The 15318-nt window shown below is 42.2% G+C and overlaps 1 protein-coding gene across 2 annotated transcripts in view; it reads right to left on the reverse strand.

Annotated features, from left to right (window-relative positions):
• Positions 1 to 15318, reverse strand: part of CENPC (centromere protein C) — a gene marked incomplete at its 3' end in the record, with an annotated part of 540346 nt that overhangs the window by 350626 nt on the left and 174402 nt on the right. Inside the window, exon 18 of one of the 2 annotated variants that reach the window (XR_014503953.1) lies at positions 2794 to 2804. The exons of the other annotated variant lie outside the window; for it this stretch is intronic. Of the gene's footprint in view, positions 1 to 2793; positions 2805 to 15318 lie in introns of those variants that run through there. 2 annotated transcript variants of the gene reach the window in all.

A 15318-nucleotide genomic window follows, 5' to 3' on the forward strand; every position in this document is an offset into this window, starting at 1 on the left:
AAGTACCGGTATAATGCTAGGTTGAATCCCTCACCTGATAGTTTTCTGTGTGCTCAGAGATTTTGTATTTAGTCTAAGAAGCTTCAGAGTTGCTACAAAGGGCAGGGGTCCCCCCCCCAAAAAAAATAGTGTTTTTATACAATTAGACTATACACAGAAATTTCTCATAGCTCATCACATAATACCACCTAACATGAAAAGTTGGCCCCATAAATTTATACACAGTAGTAAAATATTCTTCAACTCATTCATCAGACAGTTCTAGACTATGGTAACAGAGAAGTCGTATACTAGTCAAAACATTTCCAGGTTTTAGATGCTGTTTAATGCATGCATATTATATGGGAAAGGCAGAGTTAGTAGCTGTATGGAAGTGAGAGCTGGACCATAAAGAAGGCTGATCGCCAAAGAATTGATGTTTTTGAATTATGATGCTGGAGGTAACTCTTGAGAGTCCTGTGGACTGCAAGAAGATCAAACCTATCCATTTTTAAGGAAATCAGCCCTGAGTGCTCACTGGAAGGTCAGATCGTGAAGCTGAGGCTCCAATACTTTGGCCACCTCATGAGAAGAGAAGACTCCCTGGAAAAGACCCTGATGTTGGGAAAGATGGAGGGCACAAGGAGAAGAGGGTGACAGAGGACGAGATGGTTGGACAATGTTCTTGAAGCTACTAACATGAGTTTGACCAAACTGCAGGAGGCAGTGGAGGACAGGAGTGCCTGGCGTGCTCTGATCCATGGGGTCACAAAGAGTCGGACACGACTAAACGACTAAACAACAACAACGAAATAGTTAGTAGTAGGCTAACTTAGTGTAAAGTTACTAACTTACAGTAACTTACTTAAAAAGGTAAAGGGACCCCTGACCATGAGGTCCAGCTGTGGCCGACTCTGGGGTTGCGGCACTCATCTCACTTTATTGGCCGAGGGAGCCGGTATACAGCTTCTGGGTGATGTGGCCAGCATGACTAAGTCGCTTCTGGAGAACCAGAGCAGCACACGGAAACGCCTTTTACCTTCCCGCCGGAGCGATACCTATTTATCTACTTGTACTTTGACGTGCTTTTGAACTGCTAGGTTGGCAGGACCAGGGACCGAGCAATGGGAGCTCACCCCATCGTGGGGATTCGAACCGCCGACCTTCTGATCGGCAAGTCCTAGGCTCTGTGGTTTAACCCATAGCACCACTGCAATGAAAAATAAAACTCTAAGTTACTTTGGAAATTATTTTCTTAAGTTGTTAAAGCTAGCAGGTCTAAGAATCCAATTGGACGGTGGTAAAACCATTGAGAATGTGCATATAAGCAGTTTGCAGTTGGGACTAAGATCTTCATACTTCATTGAGCTGTATGGATTGGGGTAGCAGGAGAATCCAGAGGCTATATTAGGGAACCAGATGGAAGAAAGGGCAGCTCAAGGTGCATCTCTGGGTACAAAGGAAGCACATCCCAGGGGCTAGAGGGTGTGGGAAATGGCCAATCCAACATATGTCTTTAGCTTTAGGGACGGTGTCTAGAGCGGGAAAGCCTGAAGTGTCTTAACCTATGTTTATTTGCTGCACCCTATTGCCCCATTTGGAGAAAGTTTTGGGTGCATGGAACCATTCTTACGTTAAAACCTTTTCCAACTCTGCAATATCCTTTTTGAGGCGAGGTGACCAGAAGTGTACACAGTATTCTAAATGTGACTGCAACATAGATTTGTACAATGACATTCCCATATTGGCAGTTTTACTTTGATTTCTATATGCTTCGTTATTTTACCTTTAAAAATATTTTCTGCCAGTTTTCCCAGGTCAGACTTTAAGCTAACCGGCCTGTAATTTCCAGGACTGGTTTTTTATAATTGTGGTGTTATATTGGCTATTTTCCTCAGGTATTGAGGCTGAGCTGAGGGACAAGTTACATCAGGGGTACTAACTTGAATAAAATATTATGGGGGGCAGGTAAGCCCCATATTGCACAATCGACCACAAGACATGGAACATGGACTCCATTTGAATGGCAATGCCCATCAACTTCTTCTTTTTTTTATAAATATTTTATTCGATTTTGCATAAAAGACGACAAAGCAAAACAAAAACAACAAACAATACACCAAAAACATACAGAATTACACAAACATAACATACTACAAACAACAGAAATAAACACAATCTTATCTTCATATTGATCTTGCATTAACTTGTTTCTCTGACTTCCCCGAGTCTCCCTTCCCTGTATTCCAATTCATACAATTAAACAACAAATCCCTTCCCTCTGTCATAATTAACCTCCTTTCTGATTTGAATGTCTTAATATAGCTTATTCAATGCTTAGAACTTAAGATGTTGGGTCTTCTGATCCTTAAAATTTTACTCCAATAACCTTATACATTCAATCTGATGTTATTTTAACATTCATTAATCTTGTAGTGTTTCTGTAAATAGTCTTTAAATTTCTTCCAATCTTCCTCCACCGTCTCTTCTCCCTGGTCTCTGATTCTGCCAGTCATTTCTGCGGATTCCATATAGTCCATGACTTTCATCTGCCATTCCTCCAGCGTGGGTAATTCTTGTGTCTTGGCAATGCCCATCAACTTCATGGGAGCGGCCCCCTCAAATATTTTATAGGGGGGCTAAGGGACCTTGGCCCCTATGAGTTGGCTCCTATGAGTTACATATTTTTGTTAGAAGATCAGATGTTTTGCTAGAAAACCTTTTGAGGAACAGAGTCTATAGAGCAACATGGGAGTCTCTAACCTGACTCAAAATGCCTCCTAATTATGTAATGCATCTCAGTCACCTGAATCGCCCCCTTTTGCCTTTTAATTTGAGCTGGATACATATTCAATGCATAGCCCTACTAACCACAGCCTTCGCTGAGTCCTGTATGACAGCTTGGAATACCAGTCTAAATGTTTCCTTTTAAGTAATGAAGGATGTTCTCTCTAAGCTCGTCAGATAATTATTTTCTTCAACAGAAGGTTCAGACTCAGGTGCCAAACTGAAACGATAAATGTGGCAAAAAGGTGTATAAACCAAAGGCTGGATGATGCGGAGCTATACCAAAATTTCATAGCTGCTGGTGGAGTATGCTCACCTTTAAACTTTGGCATAACCCCTATCTACCGCGCTCCGTCCTATTTAACATCACTTATGGTCGCGTCTCACCGTTATGCCTTTATTAGAGCTAGGTTCAATGTCTTTCCAACAAACGTGCTGAGACACAGATTTTCCAAGGGCCAAGTCCCTTCAATGTGTGCTTGTGAAATGAAAACACCTGAATCTCTTCATCATGTTATGTTTATCTGCGATTTGTACAGCTCAGCCCGTGCCAGCATACTAAACTCCATAATCCAGCCTATGGCTGGCAAACTAGTAGACCTACAGCTTGCCTGGGTACTTCAAGATGTGGATCCTTATATTACCCTTCAGGTTGCTAAATTTCTAACACCCGTCCTCTCGTATAAGAGACAGAATGGAATGTTAGCTGATTATTGATAGATATAAGAATTTTTTATAATGACATTAGATATTGATTTTAGTGTCGTGCTTAAAAATTTTAACCTTAATTTTAAACTTTTCTTATAATGGCTAATATATGTCCTTGTGAGTTGTGAACGGTGATATACCATGTGTGATTTGTACGAGTCCGCTGTTTTATTTGATTTGTTTTGTTCTGTGTGTTGTGTTCCAATATGGGCGTAAAGCCGAATAAACATATGATTGATTGATTGATTGATTGACTGAAACGAGAGGCTGCAGATTCCTGGTGGCTAGTGATATTAGATTTGGGGCAGGAGCGGAGCTCAGTGCCAAAGGGGGGTTGTTACTCATTTGTTCTTTCCTGTTTTCTCATTGCTTATCCTTATTTCCAAAATTTCCATTTATTTGTTGTTGTTTTTTTAAAAAATAAACTCTTGCACTCTTGAAAATCCAATTTTTCTTTCACATCTTCAGTACTGAAATAAAGCCTAAGACAAAATTCCAAATGAATTTGGTAGTACCTGCTTTTCTGTGGGAAATTTCTTGGAGGGCAGGATTTACCCATCCTAATATGAACAAAATGAGAAAAAGCTGGATCATATTTCATTCAACTGAAAGAAGACAGGTGGCATCTTGAATTCAAGGCAGTTGACACAGCGGTGTTTCCAAATTCCTCCCTTTCAAATGGCACAAATTAAAAGGAAAATTCTGCACTTTATCTCTTTGTAGTAGAAACAATGCATTCTTCCAATTATTTTTCTAGGGCACCCATTGGTAGCCGTCAGCCTTAACAAATGAATGCCTATTAACTGTTACATGTTGTTGCTTTGTATCCTTAGCTGAGAGGCAATCTAACTCCCTACATATGTAAACAACATGTCAGGTCTTCTGACATTGCATTACATAATCCTAAGAAGCAACAATTACATTTTGTAAGATGACAAGCACAGGTATACAGACGGAGACTACGGATGAGAAACTACATTGCTTTTCTGGCTGCCTGATACATTTTGAATAATAATAATTGCTGACATAGAGATGACTACCTATTTCATCATTCATGATCTCAGTTTTCATTTCTCATGCTTAAGGTTTTAACAGAGGAAAACAAAACAAAACGAAATGAAATGAAATGAAAGCTACTCGACAAGAGAATTGGAAACAGAAAGAGAGAAGATGGACTCTGAGCTATTAAAAACAACCTAGCACCTTAAAAGGGACACGGGTGGCGCTGTGGGTTAAAGCCTCAGTGCCTAGGGCTTGCCAATCAAGAGGTCGGCGGTTCGAATCCCCGCGACAGGGTGCGCTCCCGCTGTTCGGTCCCAGCGCCTGCCAACCTAGCAGTTCGAAAGCACCCCCGGGTGCAAGTAGATAAATAGGGACCGCTTACTAGCGGGAAGGTAAACGGCGTTTCCGTGTGCAGCTCTGGCTCGCCAGAGCAGCGATGTCACGCTGGCCACGTGACCCGGAAGTGTCTTCGGACAGCGCTGGCCCCCGGCCTCTTTGAGTGAGATGGGCACACAACCCTAGAGTCTGTCAAGACTGGCCCGTATGGGCAGGGGTACCTTTACCTTTACCTTTTAGCACCTTAAAACTAACCCATTTTTAATGGTGTAAGCTTCCAAGGACAATTAGTAACCCTGAAAACGATTAGCATTATTTGTTAAAATATGATCATGAGTTATATAACTTTCCTTGGAATAATAGGAACGCTAACTGATGGGCAGTCAAATTCAGCTACGGATGCAGGTCCCAGCAACTACCCTGCCCTTCGGGAATCAAGCTGCAATGAGTGGAGAGACTGAGCATGGGGAATATTTGCTAGAAGAGGAATAATCAAGGGAGAAGCTGGGGGGTGGAGGACTCACCCAAATATAAAAGTAAAGCAGAAAACTGTTACCATATGAATTTGTACGCATTCTTAGCGCCAAGCCATTTGAAGCCTCCAGAGTAGAAGGGAAAAAAATGTTAAGGACATAACATACAAAGGCGACATCAGCAGGCCCCATTTTGTCCACATGATTTGCTAAAATTGATAATAAAACAACTCGCAAGTTGAGAAGGGACAAACACACTAAATTACAGCACATAAAGGTTCCATGTGTGTGCAACACAGATGGTATTACTGTTCTAACAAGTTATATAAATTGCAGAGATATAAGAGAATACATATTTTCCCGGTACATTTCTGAGCACGATGCAAAGTGTTGGTGCTGACCTGTGAAGCCCTAAACGGCCTCGGTCCAGTATACCTGAAGGAGTGTCTCCACCCTCATCGTTCTACCTGGACACTGAGGTCCAGCGCCGAGGGCCTTCTGGCGGTTCCCTCCCTACGAGAAGTGAGGTTACAGGGAACCAGGCAGAGGGCCCTCTTGGGAGTGGTGCCTGCCCTGTGGAACGCCCTCCCACCAGATGTCAAGGAAATAAGCAACTATCTTACTTTTAAAAGACATTTGAAGGCAGCCCTGTTTAGGGAAGTTTTTAATGTTTCATGCTGTATTGTGTTTTTAATATTCAGTTGGGAGCCACTCAGAGTGGCTGGGGAAACCCAGCCAGATGGGCAGGGTATAAATAATAAAATTATCATTATTATTATTATTATTACCATTATATACGCCCACATAAACTGTACCGTAAATCACATGTGTACTAAAACCATACATGGTAGTCCTGCAGACATACACCCACCTATGACCACATGTATACCAAGAGCTAAAATATCAGTATCCTTCCATAATGTTAGAAACCTACGGTTGTAAGGGTCCCTGGGTCATCTAGCCCAACCCCCATGTGCAGCTACCCACATTAGATTTCCTGCACATGAGATTAACCAAGCACATGCACAGCCACACACAAACCTGTTTAAGCAAGTGAATACATGCATATTCCTATTTATTCTTATAAAACGCACAGCACATGTAGTGATAAGACTATCTGTGTGTATAGTTAAAGTCGGGGGGCCCTGGGTCATATAGGCTGCTCCCCAACACCTTAAGGCTAGAGGGGATTGTAAGGATCAACTAGTCCAGCTCACTGCCAAGCATGAATACGCAGGTGACCCCATACGGCAAATTCCCACCATGCTCTAACTATTAAGCTATGCTGCCTGCAATGCTGAGCAAGTGGGTAATAAGAACAAGCCCATTTCTGGGCTGAAGCACCCAAAGAAGAATCACAGAACTGTAGAGCTGGAAGGGACCTTGAGGAAACTCTAGGTTGACCCTCTGCAAAGCAGGATTATGCGGCTGTTCCTTATGGGGAAACCACACGCCCTGCACATTATGTCAGAGATCACAGAATTGTGGAGTTGGAAATGACCAAAATGGTCATCTGGCCCAAGCCCTTGAAGAGAAGAACCATACCCAATTTGTGCCTCGAACCTGCCTTGCTTAAATAGACTCAAAATAACACCATATTGTTGGACCTTCTGGACCAACCGAGCTTGCACAGCGGCTGGGGGGATGGAATAAAAACTGGCCCGCAATATCTTTGCCTATATTTATTTTAAGAAATAATCAAACAGCTGTGAAAACACCCTTTTCACCACTCCACACTCCCCCAGCGGAATACCAAGCATTTGGTCAGCTGAAATCCAATTTTCAAAGTAATCAATTACCCTATCACATTGCTGCATCACATAACTCCACCTCTAATTACTTACATTGTTAAGATACAGGTGTGCTGAAACGTCGATAGTTCACAGGTGGGCTGCCATGCAAATCATTATTACAAACAAACACATACTGGGTAGCACCACTGACCACACCAATGTCAAGAAAACCCAACACATATATGTGAGTAGATCAGCACACATACATACCCACATGACACGCATACATTACATGGCAGATGAAACTGATGGACTACATGGAAATGGCGGAAATGACCGGCAGAATCTGAGACCAGGGAGAAGAGTCGATGGAAGAAGATTGGAAAAAATTTAAAGTATATTTATAAAAATACTGTAAAATTAATGAATGTTAGAAGTATATTGGAATGAAGTTACACGGTTTTAGCAGAAGGGTTATTAAGAATGATATGAACATTAAGTGTTAATGTGTTAAATTGGGAAATTGAAAATTAAATGGTATTATGATAAATTAAAGATTAAATTGAAGAAGAGGGAAAGGATTTGTTGAATTAGATAATTTGAACTAGAATACAAAAAAGGGAGGTGCAGGGAAGTCGAGGAAATAAGCTAATGAAAGATGTGGATATAAAATTTGGATGTGTGTTTTTACTTTTGTTTCTTTTTTTATGTTGTATTGTTGTATTGTTTTTATTTCAGTTTCTATTGTGGATGTATTGTTTGTTGAATTTATGTATTGCTTTTTTCCCCTTTTGTTTATTTTTTATTGTCTTTTTTGTTATGTCTTTCTTGTTATAAGTATAAGTATAAAATACCCAATAAAAATCTTATTAAAAAAAAATGACATGCATACATTACAAACTTGCTGGGAAGCAGTTTTGCACACCTGGCGTAACCACTGAGCTGTTCAGCCACATGTGCGGCCACCTATTCCAGGCCCCACCAAGTAATGAGTTGCATGTATAATCAAGTAATGAGTTGTAACATCAAGTCATGAGTTGCATGTATAATTGGGTCAGAATTCAGTAATCAGGTGGTGTGCAGCAAGGCCTCAGTTGCGAAGGAAAATCAGAATGGGCAAATGGGCAAAGGTGAGGTCATAGCTTTTCTGGCACCTAGATTATAACTCAACAGTACTGCATGTCAAAGCAGATTTCATGAATCTGTCAACATAACTGAAGAGCAGCTTGGGAAGATTAAAACTCTGAAATAGTCTAATAAGGTAATGAGAAAGGTTCATACTGTTTCACATTCGGATCTGATAGCAGGAGCAAACCAAGTGGTAAAGTAGCTTATTTGTATGATTAAAAGTGCACCGAAGAATTTATAGGCTGGATTCTGATTGGGGTCAGAACGGTATTAACCCGGAATAGTTATGGAAGGCCTGTTAAAAGATATATAAGCAGCTTAAAGAGTGTTCAAAATACAGAGGATCTCTATTACAATGCAAATTGGAGGACCCTGAATGGAAAGCATGATTTGCCTTCACAAACCTCAGCATCCATATCTAGATATTCAAAGTGCAACACTGTGATGGACAAGAACATTATTGTAGGTATTTGTTATCTATGTCTTCCCACTCTCTCAGAGGTACTTAGATAACACACACAGCATAATCCCATAGTATCCCTCACAACATACATACAGAATCATAGAGTTGGAAGAGACCACAAGGGCCATCGAGTCCAACCCCCTGCCAAGTAGGAAACACCATCAGAGCACTCCTGACATATGGTTGTCAAGCCTCTGCTTAAAGACCTCCAAAGAAGGAGACTCCACCACACTGCTTGGCAGCAAATTCCCTTGTCGAACAGCTCTTACTGTCAGGAAGTTCTTCCTAATGTTTAGGTGGAATCTTCTTTCTTGTAGTTTGGATCCATTGCTCCGTGTCCGCTTCTCTGGAGCAGCAGAAAACAACCTTTCTCCCTCCTCTATGTGACATCCTTTTATATATTTGAACATGGCTATCATATCACCCCTTAACCTCCTCTTCTCCAGGCTAAACATGCCCAGCTCCCTTAGCCGTTCCTCATAAGGCATCGTTTCCAGGCCTTTGACCATTTTGGTTGCCCTCCTCTGGACACATTCCAGTTTGTCAATGTCCTTCTTGAACTGTGGTGCCCAGAACTGGACACAGTACTCCAGGTGAGGTCTGACCAGAGCAGAATACAGTGGCACTATTACTTCCCTTGATCTAGATGCTATACTCCTATTGATGCAGCCCAGAATTGCATGAGGTAGGTTATTCTGAGGGAGCCATTGGTGCGAGGAGAACCAGCTATATGACTGAGAAACCTTGACCTCCTCAGTCAAATCCTCCACCTACATCTTGTTATTTTTAATGTGATTGCAGTATTTTTATTGTGTTTTATGCCTGCAGTGTTCTAAGAAGTCCAGAACGATGCCACTGAACGATTTGTGTGGCTTAATTAACTTAAAATTAAATTTTCAAGCAAAATGGAAGTAGAATGCTCATTATGTCAAGATAGGCATCTTTCCATATGGTACCAAGATGAACCATAATATAAAACTGTGCTCACCTCAGGCAGCTGACCTTCCAGGAGAGTAGTTTGCTATTGCACATGGGAATGTCCTTTTGAGGTAATGAAGTCTGGGCATTTTAAAATTAATATACAAGAGCTACCATGCATAAATGCCCTTCAGAAGCAGCCCTCAGCTAAGCAGAGCCCATGCTTTCTGTGGTAAGCTCCCACACAGCTTGGGACTGTGTATATTGAGGCAGCAGTGTGGGAACTGCTGGTCTTGTGAGTCTTTCCCTTGAGGCACATATTGCATAGGAAAGACCCAGGTGATCAGGTCTGTCCATGGTGTTGCAACACCCCCAGTCATTTGTGCATGCGGCATGAAATAGGGGGACTTATTATGCTGTTGTGGGGGCTCTCCCCCTCCCCCTTTTACAGTTGTGGTGTGCTAGTGTCATTCCCCAAGAAAGAAGGGTGGTGGTAGCCATGGTCAAGCCAAAAGCTTTTAAAGTGTTTTTTTAGGAAGGAAGGAAGGAAGGAAGGAAGGAAAGAAGGAAACAAGGAAACTGCTGGCACCATGCATTCTCCAGACATCTCAAATTCCTTGACTTAGCCTTAGCCCTGTACAGACTAAGTTCAGGGGATTTCCAGCTCTACAAATTTCAACTTGCTTTCACTGCTTACAATGGGAAAGGTGCAAGTTTTCCCAGCACAACTGGCCTGTTTAGACTATGCCAATTGCTTCTGATCACACTGGGGTCCGGCAATGGGCCAGACTCGTAATTAAGCAAAGGTAAACGTACCCCGGACCTAACGTTAGGTCCAGTCGCGGACAACTCTGGGGTTGCGGCACTAATCTCGCTATATAGGCCGAGGGAGCCGGAGTTTGTCCGCAGACAGCTTCCGGGTCACGTGGCCAGCATGACAAAGCTGCTTCTGGCAAAACCAGAGCAGCACACGGAAATGTTGTTTACCTTCCTGCCGGAGTGGTACCTATGTATCTACTTGCACTTTGACGTGCTTTCGAGCTGCTAGGTGGGCAGGAGCAGGGACCGAGCAACGGGAGCTCACCCCGTCATGGGGATTCGAACCACCGACCTTCTGATCGGCAAGTCCTAGGCTCTGTGGTTTAGACCACAGTGCCACCCTCATCCTAATGTAGCTGCCCCGTAATATTTTGCCCTCAGCTCCTCCTTTCCAGGGGTCACCAGTTGCCATCTGAAGAGCCTCTCAGTTGGGTTGTAGTGACTGAGGAGTCTCTGATGGGGTCCAGGCTGAGCTCCCAAATGACCAGTCCTAATACTTAGTTGCTCTTTCTATTGATAAAAAGGTAAAGGTACCCCTGCCCGTACGGGCCAGTCTTGACAGACTCTAGGGTTGTGCGCCCATCTCACTCAAAGAGGCCGGGGGCCAGCGCTGTCCGAAGACACTTCCGGGTCACGTGGCCAGCGTGACATTGCTGCTCTGGCGAGCCAGAGCCGCACACGGAAACGCCGTTTACCTTCCCGCTAGTAAGCGGTCCCTATTTATCTACTTGCACCCGGGAGTGCTTTCGAACTGCTAGGTTGGCAGGCGCTGGGACCGAACAACGGGAGCGCACCCTGCCGCGGGGATTCGAACCGCTGACCTTTTGATCAGCAAGCCCTAGGCACTGAGGTTTTACCCACAGCACCACCCGCGTCCCTTTCTATTGATAGTACTATATAAAACATCTGTGTGATTTATACTAATGTTTCTTTGAAAAAGGAGGAACTGCTACCTGCTTACATTTGATGTAGGACTATCTCACTTACTGTGTATTCTGTGATTATACAGCTTCAATATTTCATCTGTTGCCTTTATAATCTTTGTGTTTACGATCTTAATAATAAAGCTAATGAACTATTTTCATTAACTACTCTCTTTTGGTGCTTCATGCCCAGTGCTAATCTACTTAATCTACTACTATTATTTATTATTATTATTGCTTTGATATTATGATTGTGTATATATTGCTCATTACACACCAAACGGGAAAAACAGGAGGCTTTCCTCCTCACTTGTTATACAACCAACGTTCAGGAAACAATTCACAGACATTGTTCATTCGACTGCCACCTTCTCATTGTTATTAAAATTCTGAATGTGCTATTCTAACATTAGAGAAAACAGGAGCAGATCAATCTCGCTAACTTACACAGAGCAACAAAAACCAAAAGCAGAAGATTAGCAGCCCAGGTAAGTGCTTGAATCCTGATGCAGTCAATAAGTAAGGCTAGGAATTCATTGTAAATCACTTCAGGAAGGAAGTGAAAGGATTTGGTGGGTGATGCACATCAAAGGTTTGATATATGCCGCTCTGAGGAAGCAGATGCAGTGAGAGGTGCTGCGTAAACATCTATAATTCTTAGGAAGTCTACTGATGCCAATATCGAGTGTTGATGAAACATAGTCAGATAGCTCAGCTAAGCAAAAATCTATTTGTTCTTATTCCTGGGATCAAGAATTCAGAATAAGGTTTTCTGTATATTCATGGTGAGTTCATTTTTTTAAATTCTTAAGCACTTCTCCTTAGTTACAGCATGCAATTGTTGGGATACTGCCAGGAAGACAAAGTCCATCATGACTCCACGTCATCTCCGGACGTCCATTGATCTCCCGTAGACATGCAGTATCAGCAATTAGCGACACGAGCTCCAGAAATAGCTTGCCACATTCCAGAGCTGATGCACGCTCTATCAGCAGATAATTCACAGCGAAAGATGCACGCAGGAGAGTATTATTTACAAGTTTATTCAGCATTGGTCAGAACAAAGAAAAACATGACTGCCTGCTTCAGTGTTCAGGCACAGAGAGAGAAACGAAAGCAAAGACACAACATAGACTTCCTGTGAACAGGAAATATGCAGACTCTGTGACTCACAAAGCCTGCTCCCTTTTAAGGTGGGACGGAAATATCCTAACAGCAATATCCTCAGCCCATTATGGCACAGCATTTGAAATGGAGTCCAGCTAACACAAATAAACACATTATAAAAAAGGGGTGCATCACTTAGACCATCTGTTTTGCAACTGACTGGTAATGTGCAGAATTGTTAAAATTTATATATATATGTCTTTTCAAGATAGTGTGCTAATGAAACTGTGCTATAACTTACAATTTAATTTTTTAAAGCTACCATTTATTATTAGAAGGAAAAGCAATCTTTTAGTGTAGCTTTTTTAACATTTGAACTTCTATAGTTCATCATATAAATAAATTTAATACCCAGAATTTAAAAATAAGGTTCAAATGGAACAAGCAGATTGAAATATGCCATCCCAATATGACAAAAAAATAAAATAAAACCCAATCATCAAAGTAGCTCTGCACTATTTTCTCTTCCCTCCTGGATATTAATTAATAGTGCAACACTATGTATGTTTACAATGGGGTTAACTTTCAGATAAGTGTGCATAAGACAGTAGCCTCAGTGAGCAATATTTCTCATATTTATCGTCTTCCCATTTCTTTTTATCTTGTCCTTGCTAACGGAAAAATCCGAGGGCTCCCTTGGACAAAAACAAAGACACCAACCAGGATAACTTGGAGCAAAACAGCAGCCTGTAGGCTTGGCCTTTATTGAACTGTTGCAACAGGGTGCTCCCCTCACTTGCAGGAGAGAGGAAGGACACAGAAAAAAATGGTGTGCAAGGTCTTATAAAGACTTTTGAAATTCCCATCCTCTAGGTCAAGCCCACCCCCAGAAACATCATGCATACATTACAGAAAGGAGGGGTTGAGGGAGGAGTTGTGGTGGTAACCTGAGTGTCCTGTCACCTGGCTGGTTCCCCCTTTCCCCCTCCCCATGAGTCCTTTCCAGGTGACAGAGGGGAGTTTGCAGTTTCCTGCCCCCAGAGGGAAGAGCTGATTATTGTCCTTTGTTCCAGTCTGTGCTGAATTCACTCCCATATGCAAGTTCTTTGTGATCTTGATGGTCTTCTGTCTAGGACCATCAGGGTTGGCATAGCAACTGGGCAGGGCTCCTGTGGATGTGCTGGTATGGTCAAGGGATTATGGCTGCCCTGTATCAAACCTCCCCCATTTTGTAGTCCTTCCTTCATAGAGTAAAATAAAAGTGGAACAGTGCAAATCCGATGTATGGTTGATTTTCTATGAATTTATAACAGAAGCGCAGCGTATGTAGTGTGTGAGTGTGAGTGTGTGAAGTTTGTACAAACTGAATGATTGGGGGGGGGGGGTTCCTGCTACATCCTCAATTAAAGGATCATATGGGACTTTCTGTTTATGTGCCATTTCAGTTCTAGCTAGTACAATAATTTAATGACTAGCACTTAACACTATTTTTCTACCACATCTGTTTTACATCAAAGAGGATTAGGAGTGAAGTGTCTCCTGGAACTGACTGTCCTCTAGCAATTCAACTGGCTAGGCCATTTATCTTTCACTCCCACTTAAAGTAACCCACCAAAAACAAAATAGCCCTCACGTCTTCCTTAAATCTCGAGATAATTTATTATAAATGATTTCTTACTGATTAATTTTGTTGATTAATGGTTGGTTGACATTTTCAACTCCAATTTATAAATATATGTTTTCTTTACTCTTCATCACTCATTTTGCATGGATTTAGAATTATAAGTTATTTTAAGTTTAGGTTAAGTGCTGCAACTGGATTTCTTATGTACAGGGCCAATCCTGAATGAATTGTATTTGTAACAATTATGCTCATTTGCCTTCAGTAGCAGTAACGCTCTGCTGGATGAAATATTAATTGCCTCTGGTCAATTTTGGGAGGAATCCTGCAACATGTTTAAATTTTTACTCTGCTAACTATATGTCTATGTAGTTATATAACTATAACTATATGTCTATATAGTTATATATATATATAACTATATAGGGGATACGGGTGGTGCTGTGGGTTAAACCACAGAGCCTAGGACTTGCCGATCAGAAGGTCGGCGGTTCGAATCCCCGCGACCGGGTGAGCTCCCGTTGCTCGGTCCCTGCTCCTGCCAACCTAGCAGTTCGAAAGCACGTCGAAGTGCAAGTAGATAAATAGGTACCACTCTGGCGGGAAGGTAAATAGCGTTTCCGTGCGCTGCTCTGGTTCACCAGAAGTGGCTTAGTCATGCTGGCCACATGACCCGGAAACTGTACACCAGCTCCCTCGGCCAATAAAGCGAGATGAGCGCCGCAACCCCAGAGTCGGTCACGACTGGATCTAATGGTCAGGGGTCCGTTTACCATTGCTTTAACTTTATGTCGGAGTTCTGCTCTGGATCAATACTGAGTAGAATTCCATGACAATAAATGCATGAAGTTGCTGTAAAGTGAGTTAGAGTATTAGTCCATCTAGTTCCATCTCCTCTGATTTGGCAATTGCTCTCCAAGTCTTATTGGTTAGCTCAGTAGTGTGCTGCTGCTGAGGTCAAGGTCGTGGATTTGATCCCTGTATAGGTGTGTATGCCTGTATTGCATGGGGTTAGACTAGATGATCTATGGGGTTTCTTCCATCTCTATGATTCCATGACTTGAAGGTTTCAGGCATGGGTCTATCTCAGCCTTGCTATGTGAGAACCTCTCTAGTTAGAGAGGCTGGGACTGAACCTAGCATCTTCTGTAAACAAAAACAGTACTCTGCCACCGGTCTACTATCATTCCCATAATATTTGAGCAGGATCTCTGCTGAAATAATTTCAGCAACAACAGTCAAATGTGATCTGGTTCACACATGCATACATGATCTTTCATCATTTGATGGCTCTCAGTCAAAGGTGTGAACTCCTTAAATT

This window comes from Podarcis tiliguerta, assembly GCF_965153285.1.
Source record: "Podarcis tiliguerta genome assembly, chromosome: 13".
Lineage (NCBI taxonomy): Eukaryota > Metazoa > Chordata > Lepidosauria > Squamata > Lacertidae > Podarcis > Podarcis tiliguerta.